The sequence below is a fragment of the Crocodylus siamensis genome, chromosome 13 (genome assembly GCF_052110815.1).
Source record: "Crocodylus siamensis isolate JL-2025a chromosome 13, ASM5211081v1, whole genome shotgun sequence".
In the NCBI taxonomy this organism is placed as follows: domain Eukaryota; kingdom Metazoa; phylum Chordata; order Crocodylia; family Crocodylidae; genus Crocodylus; species Crocodylus siamensis.
In genome coordinates this window covers 22,140,739-22,151,550 of record NC_143407.1, presented here as the reverse complement: position 1 = coordinate 22,151,550, position 10,812 = coordinate 22,140,739, and positions in this window count along the sequence as shown.

Genomic DNA, 10,812 nt, shown 5'->3' with positions numbered 1-10,812 from the left:
TTGGTCAGGAAGCTTCCTTAATCTTCTCTCCCAAGCAGTTACAGTTTCTCTTCCATGTGAAAATCATGATTTTAGGAGTGTCAGGAGAATCTCTTACATTGCTTTGATACAGAACCATTTGCTCTTGGAAGAAGGTTCTTCATAACCAGAGGCTGGCTAAGTCAGTATTTACATTCTTTAATTCTTCAAGGTGTTGGCAGATGTGTCTGAGAAAAGCTCTGTAAAAATCAGTTACTGCCAAACTTCTCATCCAGTTAGTAAAGCTGTTGTTATCTTTCATTATTCCATGACTCCCTACCCCCACTTTGCCCCATGCCAACTTTCTACAGTATATGCTTAGGGATGCAGTTGCTTGGTTTTCCTGCGAGAAGAGAAGAACATAAGGGTGTTTTCTGGGCAATATGCTACCAGAACAGCCACTCACCCTGCTCAGAAAGAGAAAGAGAGAGAAATAAGCATTGCATCCATTTGCCTGGCCTGCTGTTCTGAAAGATCGCATATGCCGTGTTCTTTACCGTGTCCAAGCCATGAAATGGTTTTGAACACAAGATTACAACTGGAATTTCTGAGCTGCTAGTTCACTGACAAATGACCTCATTTGCAACTGTGCCGGTATGTGGGCCCATTGTTTAACTGTTAAAGCCCACGTCTAACTTGCATTTCTACAGGCTTAAAAGGCTGTGTTTAAAAGGGAGTGTACATAATAGCTAGAGCCTGGAGAGGGGAGAGAAGCAGAAATCTGGATTGCCATTTTCTCCCCCAGTCACCTATCTGGTGATGTCAGGCAAAGTATTGCAACTGTGACTCAGTTTTCCACTCTCTGAAGTGTGGAGAATGCTTACTTCTCCCACAGGGAGGGCTTTGCTATTTTGTTAACATAGTTAAACTGCTTTTGGCAAAAGACTGAAGCATAGCAGCATGGAGTGCAGTGTTACTGTAATTTCTAGGGTCATTCAGCCCCAACTTTGAGTTTTTGATGCAGCTGCTTGTATGCACTCAGCACCACTGCAGGCTACATTCTAGGTGCACCTAAAACTAAGGTCTGCAATGTAAGTCAGCCCTCAAACAGTCACCTTTGTGGCCCTCCCAAGAAGCACTCAAGACCCAGAGAGAAAGCATGTGAAGGACAAAGAGTCAGGCAAGGGAGAGCTGGGTAGCCTTTCTGAGAGTCACTGGATCCTGTAACACTAGTCTAGTACTGGTGGTTGAGGCAGGAAAACTATTCAGCATCCTCCAAAAATTACTCACTAGTTAACAGCACAACTTTCATGACGGAAAACACTTCTTATGCTGCACTGAATGGGGATGGGAAGATATCTTGTGTGTTCAAGGAGTTCAGACTTGGACTAGGTGTGGATCTGATTCCTGTGGATCAGATACTTCTCTTGGGCTAAGTATGGACAGTCAAAAAGCCTAAGACTAAATTGATTCAGTCTTTGCAGGTTAGTCTAAGCTGTAGAGATTGAACTGAGAAACAACATTTACTTTTGATTCAGGAAATGCAGGTACATGCCTGCAATGTTCTTAGGCCAAAAGCCCAGGAGGGGTGGGGGCACTAGAGCATGGCTCTCTGGCATGTAGCCAGCATAGCTGTGTGTTCACTTCCTCTTCCTGCTGCCCCTAAGGTTGCTAGGATGTGCAGTCCAGATTCACAGTAGCAGGACTCTGCAGGGTTGCTCACTACTTCCTCTTCCTGCTTCCAGACACAGGCAGGGGCTGTTTCCAGGAACCTCTGGAATTTGTAATCCAGAGTTGCAGCCAGCAGTAAGTTTGAGCAGGGGAAGGGGTGCTGGCCCAGACCCCAGCCAGGGCTTGCTGGGGGCAGGATAGTCCCTACGTCCTTCCCCTCCACCCCCAATCCTTCTCTGCTGGAGTAGACAGCACAGCACAGCACAGCACAGCAGAGCCCAGGGCTGGAAACCATGCTGGGATGCTGGGAGACTGTGATTTAACTTGAACCAGGAAAGGGTCAAGTTAACACAAGTTTCATAAACTGGTTTGACCCAAATCAGTTAAGTCTGATACAACATTCAACCAGGTTTATTTTAAACCAGTTTCAGCCATTTTGAAACTGGTTTATTTGAACTAAACTTATGTTCTGTTACAGGTTGAAACCAGTTTCTGATTACTTAAACCAGGTTATGTGTAACTTCTGTCCCTAGCCTTGGTGATTAAAAGAGTTAAGCAGGTGCAATCACTACCATCTCACTTGTGCCTAGAGGCCCCATCTGAGACTAGGCCCTAGTGTGCTAAGTGCTGCATATACCCATTCTAAGAGACAGCCCTGGATTGCTTAGAAACCAAGTGGGTAAGACAAGGGCAGGGCAATGGGAACAAGGACAACATTGCCTTTTTACAGACAGGGAATCAATGAATGATGTGATTCATCCAAGGTCATGCTGGGCATCTAGGTCCACCCTAGATCTCCAATGTGGGTTTAACTACAAGATCATTCTCTCTCTGGTGTTTAAAGCCAAGAAGTTCCTGTTCAGGTGACAGCAGTAAGATTCATTTCCCACAGGCTGATGGTAATGCTACTACTTGTCTTAGGCCATGTTTGCATTAAAAGAAATTCATGCTTCTTTAAGCAGTGCCAGTTCAGTGAAATGAACTCAATCCCGGTACAACTGCATCTGCACTGGGACTCTCCTTGCCATTGCCAGGGGTGGCGTAGAGGAGAACAAGCACACCACACACACCTTGCTTATAAGCCTAGCTATGCTCATTTAAGCCCCTTTTTCATAGAAGGGGACAGGGAAAAAATGAAGTCACAGAACCAAACTACACTCACCCCAAGATGCAGATAGGAAGAATAAAGCAAAATGGTAGCTGTGCGTTGCTGAGACTCATTGAGAGCAGAGCTCGCATTGGAAATTCTGGCAGGGCTGGGTGTAGCCTGGCCCCACAGATGCCTTCAGGCAATGGGATTCATGTGTACATCAAGCTCAAAGTGTAAGTACACTGGCAGCGTCTTACTCAGGCTTACTGTATTCCTTGTAGAGATTTTTAAGGCAGCTAATAGCTCTAAGGGAGTTGCATTGTAATTAGAATTGGCAGAAGAGAGCGGATATTAGGTTTATTCAACTACAGTTTTAATCATTTAACGTGGTGGAGAGCCATGTTTCAGCATGCATTATGTTCCGTCTTACTTGCAGATGTATTCCTCTGAAAGGTTTAGTTATAGATAAGGGGCAGCAGAGAATCTAGCAATTGGGCACAAAGGCCACGTCCACACAAGTGTGGACATTTCGTTCCCTGGGGACAACTAGCAGTGGGACACCTTGGTGCACAGTAAGTTACCCAGGTTGGGGTAGGGGAGGCTGGGCTGGCCCCAGCAGCCTTACCTGGAGCCCTGGGGGCTACAGTAGTGGTAATCCTGCTGCTTGGAGCCTGGCTGGCAGCTGGAGTATGGTTCTGGCCAGCCAGGCTCCAGTTTTGAGCAGTGCACACTGCTCCTGAATGTGCCGCTCCATATTTATTTATTGATTTTTGTGGGTTTTTTTGACCCCCGGGTATCCAGGGATCAAAACTGTGCCCCCGCTTCCCCCATTCTGCTCCCTTGCAGCGCAGAGAACATCTGAATGTGAGCTTTGTGGTGCCACAGACACGTCTGCGGTGCCACATACAGCACAGCCGGGCTCATCTGGACACAGCCAATGTATGTATTAGCAGGCTATTGGTGTATGCTTTGAAAAAGCTGGGATGTTCAGGTGTAAAGGAAGGGAGCACTGTCCTGAATGGATACTGATGTAGGTCAGGAATAGCTTATTGTAATGAATAGAAGTCCCTCGGTGCAAGAAGACTAGTGCAGAGGATCAGGCCCAGAACATCTTCACCTACCAGAGGTGTGGACCATGGGCCTGAACCAAAGCCAATTATAGTCAATCTCTCCATTGTCTTCAGTGGGCTTTGGGTTGGTCCACAGTAAGAACTTACTGCTATTCAAATGTAACACTTGGAATTGTATCTTCTCTATTTGAAAGAGGGAAGTTGGCAGCAAGACTGTTTGTGATACATCTCCATTGAGCAAGGAACAGTGGCTTGCCTCTCTCTTTTTTTGTGTGTGTGTGAATTTTCCTGCAATACCGTTTGAACCTTTCTCCCCTGCACTATTTTGACTATGTTTAGACCAAATGGTCCAGCCTAAAATTAGACTGTTAAATCCATTTTTAAGCTGCCCCTTCCTTGGGACTCACCTCAGCCACAGAGGGCTGAGGTGGCACCTTCCTGCACCAGACCTAGCCAGGTGGACTCCTTGAAACCTGCTCACAGCCCCCCAGACCCCAGTTGAGAACCACTGACTTAGTCTAACCCGCTGCCTAAGGCAGAATCATCCCTATCCAAACCATCCTGTAAATTAAACTCTACATAAGACTACCCTCAACCCTGATACAGCATAGACCTAACACACAGTCACTCTAACCTGCCACAGGTAAAGCAGGGGAATCATGGCAGCCAATGTCCTGCTTCTGTAAAATGTCAATATATACTCCAGGGGTCCCGGGTAGAGGGCCATGCCCCCTCCTCCCCCCATTATAGAGGAAGGCAAAAATCCCCCCAGTCCATACCAATCAGACCATGGGGTAAAATTCCTTCCTGGCCCCAAATATGGCGACCGGTCTGCCCCAGAGCGGAGGGGCAAGACCTTCGAGCCGGGAACCTCTGGGTTTGCTAATAGCAGGAGAATCAGCACAGCCCAGTTGAAGTCCCCAACCTAAGCTGTAGCCAGCACCCAATGCCTCTGGGGAGGCTTAAAAACACTATAACACATATAGCAGAAAAAAGTGGGAGGGTGGGGAGACCAACAAAGCCCATATGTATGAGAAATACCCATGGTAGAGTATCTTTTCAAACCCCATTCAAATTTCACTTCCTCAACCTAAGGGTAAATCAGAACCACAACTGCTCAAGCAAGGAAGTAAATAACCAATGAACACCTCACCCAGACGTCAGGGAAGAGAGGTTGGCGTAAGAAAGTTATGGAGCTTCCTGAGTACAGCTGGTCAGGAAAAGTCTTCCCATTTTTCCCTCCTCCTCACCCCACAGCCGCCTTACAATACCAAAAACCCTGACAAAAGTTGGCATTATTGTCATTGTTTATTAAACTAAAAATAAATTAAAAATTAAAAGAAAAGATTTTCCCGCCAGAAGTTTCTTTTTGGGCAAAAGAACCATTTTCTGGCTATCTTTAGTGGGAGGATCTTTGATTAACTTCAGCAGAGTCCTAGGGGTGGGTCTGAATGGGTCACGTGACTTATATTACAGTGGTGGTCTCTGGATGCGACTGTGTTTGGTGGCAGTCATGGTGGGCAGTTTATTGGCGCCTAGTGAGACAGCGCCTACTCTGAAAGATGAAAGTCTGTACAGGGAGGGGAAGGATTGTGATTCCCATTTCACAAATGGGAGCTGCAGCACACAGAGGCAGCAAGATCACACAGGGAGCATGGCTCAACCAAGACTTGACCCCACTTGTTCTGGGACCCAGTTAGGTACGCTAACCAAAACACCATCTGTCCTTTCCAAGGCTGTGTGGCACAAGATGAAAAGGTATTTCAGGCATAAGAAGCATTCGAACCAGGATCTTGCACTCCTCTGTGGACTTCCCATTATTCTTGTATGCCCTAAACCACGGACAGGTAGTTACCTTATGAGGGCTGCAAATGGCTCAGTAAGGTCAATTTACTGTGGTCATCTGGTGGAGATGAATTACCAGGCATTTAGAATAATACATTTTACCCATAAAACTGTACAGGAAGAAAGAAAGGAAGGAAGGTAGGTAGGAAGTCACAGCAAAAATCTGATGGAGTTAGGAGAAGGAGTATTTGTATACACCAAAACAAATCTGCCTGCGTATTTAGGAGTGGCAACTTCTCCAAGCTGAATGGCCCACAGACATGAGGCTTCAGTGACATTTGGCAGCAGGGTTGTCCATGCTGCTGTCAGGAAAAGTGGAGGTGGCAGGTGCTTTAGCTATGTCACTGCTTGGAAAAACAGTGGCAGGTTCTGAAATAGGTAAGTTTGGCTCATAGCCTTACAAGGTGACTGACCACTGGTCTATGAGATGAAGCAAGCATAACTAGGATGCAACAGCTCGTTATTTGTACTGCAGTAGGGACTAGGCGTGGACTACTATTGTGCACTCTGGACACATACATAGCAAGGCAGTATTTTGCCCAAAGAACTGACAAATCTGAATAAACACAAAACACACACAAGATGGAAACAAAGGCACAGAGAGATGAAGTGAAGTGACAGGCCTATGGTCACAAGACAAGGCAGTGGCAGAATGAAAGTACTCATGTCTCTTGGGTTTCAGTTCATTAATGATTTCACTGTATGTCCACTGTTGTGTGAGACTGGATAGAAAAATCCCTATTTGCTTTCATTATGACATTCATTATTGGCAGACCTATGTCATGTCCCATCTCTCTCATTCACTTTTTTCCTAAGCTGAAAAGCCCTAGACTATTTAGTCTCTCCTCAATGGAAACCTCTCCATATCCATCATAATCCTTGTTGCCATTCTTTGGACTTTTCTCTATTATAATCCTTTCTTCTGCTTTCTCCAAAACTTTCTTCACTGCTTCCATCCCCTCAGTTGTTGGTCACAAAACTTCAGTTGCTTAGCCTTAGCCCCTGGCGTCTCTCCGAGTGTGTGTGTGTGTGTGTGTGTGTGTGTGTGTGTGTGTATTGGGGGCTGCTGTTTCCAGTGATCATAGACTGTAGAATGGCACCTCAGCCTGCGCCTCCTGGGCTTCTTCATGCCTCTGACAGAGTTCACACTTAAGCACCTCCAGTGCGCCTCGTCCTTTCTCCATCCTGGAGGCTGTGCCCTGCTCCCTTGGGGAACACAAGCCTAGTGAGCTCTCAGACAGCTGAGCACTGATTTTGAGGATCCCCTGGCTACTCAGGACCAAGCCCTTAGGTTCTCTAGTGATTACTTGCAGCTAGCCACAAGAACTTTTTATGCCTTGTTTTCTCCATCCAAAAGTGATAATAGCACATCACTGACTTCACTGGAATATTATGGGGTACTGATTACCAACATATATATGGCACTTTGTGACTGTTGAATGGAGGGCCCTGGAGAAATCCTCAGTATTATCCCAGTACAAGAATGCTTCAGGCAAGCCAGACACTTGTTACTGCTCTTTGGATTGAAAGCTCAGTCTGCTATTATATAGCAGTCACTAAGTCACAACTGTTCTCACTCATCAAGGGCACTTGCTTTAAGCTTTAAAAAAGTCATATTTGCTTTTTAGCTATTTCTAATAAAACTGGGAGATGTTTTTAAAAAGTCCATATGGTAATAAGATCCAATGGGGGTGGAGAGGGGAAAGTTGGATTTAAAGTGTATAAACTACATATCCCAGCACTATACAGAAGCCTTTAAAGGGAGAGAGCATGAGGAGTTCACTTGCTCAGTGAAGTTAATGGGCGTCTTCCCCTAAGATCTCTGGGACTCCGGATCAAGCCTTTACAGAGCAGACCTAGAAGGGCACATAAAGGCATGTCTTATATCCACACTTTCAAGGCATCCAGCTTGCAGCATATACAGAATGCCTTAGGTTTACCACGCAAGTGAACATTGGGATATCCCAAAATGAAACACAAAGCACACTCCAACCTTTAAGCAAAAATGTAGGTGTTTTACGCAGCTGTATGCAACAGCTAGGGTCCTGGATGGTCAAAGTCAATATCCTCTAGATCTATATCTAGCAGGGACCCGTTTACGAAAGCAAGATGTACATTGCAGCCCTTTAAGATCTGTTCCTGACTCCTGTTAGACGCTGTTTCATCCTATACAACTTTTAGGAGCTACCAGTCCACAAAGGATGTTGTCACAGGAACTACAGAGAGTTACTCTAGGGAGTCTCCTACTGCAGGATGGGCTATCCTCCTTGAGACTAGCAGCAGAAGTGACAGCTTGTTAAACCTTTTTTAAAGCCAGCTGATCTGCATCCTATGGTCCTGCGTGAACAAGCTCACTGTGCATTACCGCTACACACAGCAGCCCCAGCACTACCAGGGCAATCGATACCAAGTGCAATGAGCCCTTAATGAAATCTCAGACTAAGAGGCTATTGATTGCCTAATATTTTCTTTAAATATGTATATGAATGGGGGAGATGCTTTTTGTGGGGGAGGAGGGAGAAGAGACATGATCAGTGGTACAGGCGAGGCAACTTACAAGGAGATGCTACAAACATTGTACTTATTCCAAAGTAATCTGCGTTTAGCAACAATGCCTTTCAGCCACAGATCTCCAGTTTCTTGGTAAACATTAATTAGGCATCAAAACACCCCTGTGAGGAAAGTATATTACTACCCTGAAGCAGAGGAGCCAAGGGGCTTACCCAAGGTCATATAATTAGTCATGACAAAACCTAGCAGAGAAGCTGGCGATCCAAGCTCTAGTTACCTGTTCCAGAGGCTATACACATGCATTTTAAAATGTACCAACATTTCCTAGAGTCCTTGTTGCACTGTGGGACCCACAGAGACCAAAGACTGTGTTCCCTAGTGAAATTCTGCCCAACTCCTATTACTGCAAGGAGGGGAGATAATCTTATATTGTACACTGTGACAGGGGCTGACCAGGACCCCCCTCCACCCCCTGAAGTTTGCATTGGGGTATGTATAACCCACATGTAAGATCCAGCATCCATTCTTCAGAAGACCACAAAATTCACATTGATGAGTTCCAAGAAATCAGTATTTACCTCAAGAATATCCACTACAGACGTGAGTACCCAGCCCAGGGCAGCACTGAAGATCTGAGAATAAACTCTGGCAGGGACACAAATATTTTGTAATGCTGAAGGCCTCACTACTTGTCTGGAAAATATAATGCTAATGTGCCTACCCCTGCCTCTTTGCTGGCTTTACATCTTCCTGATAAAGAGCAGTTACCCATCATGATTAATTAGCAATGAAAACAAAGTTGCTATTGAGCTTTCCGTCTACCACACTGTCACATGTAGAGAACCGTTCGGGGACATGTTTTGGGCTTAACTGGTAGTTAGCATAAGCCAGCCAAGGTATGCTGCTTTAAATCATGCTAAGATCACTGCAGTCAAAGGAGCCATGCTGAATTACACCAGCTGAGATTCTGGTCTTTTGACATCCATATTTCAAGGTGCCAAAGCAATTAGCACTCCAGTTCAGTGTAGCCATTTATGTCAGGGGTCAGCAACCTTTTTGGACAGAGTGCCAAAAATACCCGCAAACACAACTTGTTCAAGGTGCTGGCATGCCAGGGGCATGGCGGGGGAGCTGCGAAGGACCCGATCCTTGTTGTGGCAGTGCATCCCCAGCCTCTTCCCTGCTGTCCGCCCCAAGGTGCGTGCGCCAAGCAAAATGCCTTCGCATGCCACACTTTGGCCATCGTGCCAGGGGTTGCTTACCTCTGATATATGTTATTTAGCTTAAAAATAGGTCATAGGAGGAAGGGCACTCACAAGTGTTCCCCTCTCACCTCCCACCCCTGCATTTTTGAGAGGCTATGGAGAAAACACTCAGAAATTATGGGCTCTCAGAAATACCACTGGCATGATTTTCAGAGGTGCAGATCTTGTCCACCTCTGCCTCACACATACACATCAGCTGGGGACACACTGATCAGCACCTCTGAACAAAAGTCAGGGTCCAGGGAGGTGGGCTCATGGAGAGTAGTCAGACTACAGTGGACACTTTTCAAAATGTTGGCCCTTGTCTTTCGAAAGGATTTAAGGTCCTACGTAGGGGAAATTGAAGCAGATTTCCTGTTATTTTCCCCCCGCTTGAGGCAAAACATAACAAGCCTGCGAAACACAAATAGAGAACTGATCTTTGGGTTCCTACAGAGAGGGGGGGTACACAGTTACAACGAGCAACTAAATCCTTTTTGACAGAGTGGGTGCATCTACACAAGGTGCTAAATGTGCGGTAGACTTATTCTGGCATGGCAGGCAAAACCCATGCTAATGCGCTCAGGTGCAGTAGAATTAGTCTACTGCACATTAGCATCACAAAAAGCGTGCATCGGTGCTACTGCGCAGTAGTGCCAGTTACACTGCACTAAGCTTAGTAGCTGTTATTTCAGGCCCTAAATTTAATGCGCTGTAATTAGAGCACATTTATGAATGTGGAGATGTACCCAGCAGGAACCAGAGACGTCTTTAGTTCTACAGCCCTCTCCTGGCTCTGATTTCCCATTTAAAAGGTGAAGATCTGACAGAAACAGAACGTAGAAAGCTTTGTTAGGAGGGAGCAAGCCACTTTTCAGCCAGCTCACGGTTTAGCAACAGGTAGTCTTTGTTGTATACCCGAAGGGGCACATGTGAAGTTGGAGTCTGTCCCTTCCAAGAGGACAGGCTGCTCGCCACTTCAAGAACTACTGTCATCCACTGCCAACCTCACGAGATGTTTCTTCGCAATGCCTGAGGCACAGAGAGCATCTGGCACAGTGCTCCCCCCCAAACACTCTCCCAGGTGCTTTCTCCTGCTGTAGCCCCTCACTTGGCAGCATGGCCACTCCCAGACATCCCCTTTCCAAGCCAGACACAGTCTGTTACTTTCCCTGAAAATCCCACACAGCAGAGAGGCTCAAAGACCAGGGTGGTTCCAGCGGCTGGTCCTTCCTCCCCAGCTCTGCTGATCATCATACACCCTGGTACGCAGCAGGCCGGCCCTCAGGTGGTAGCAGCCCTGCTAGCTTCTGGACTAGCATACATGTTGGGTCTGGGACAGCATTGTCCATTAACATGGGTTATTTAGACTGGTGCTGACTTAAAATAATAAACACTCTTTTTTAGGTATTAGTTATGGTTA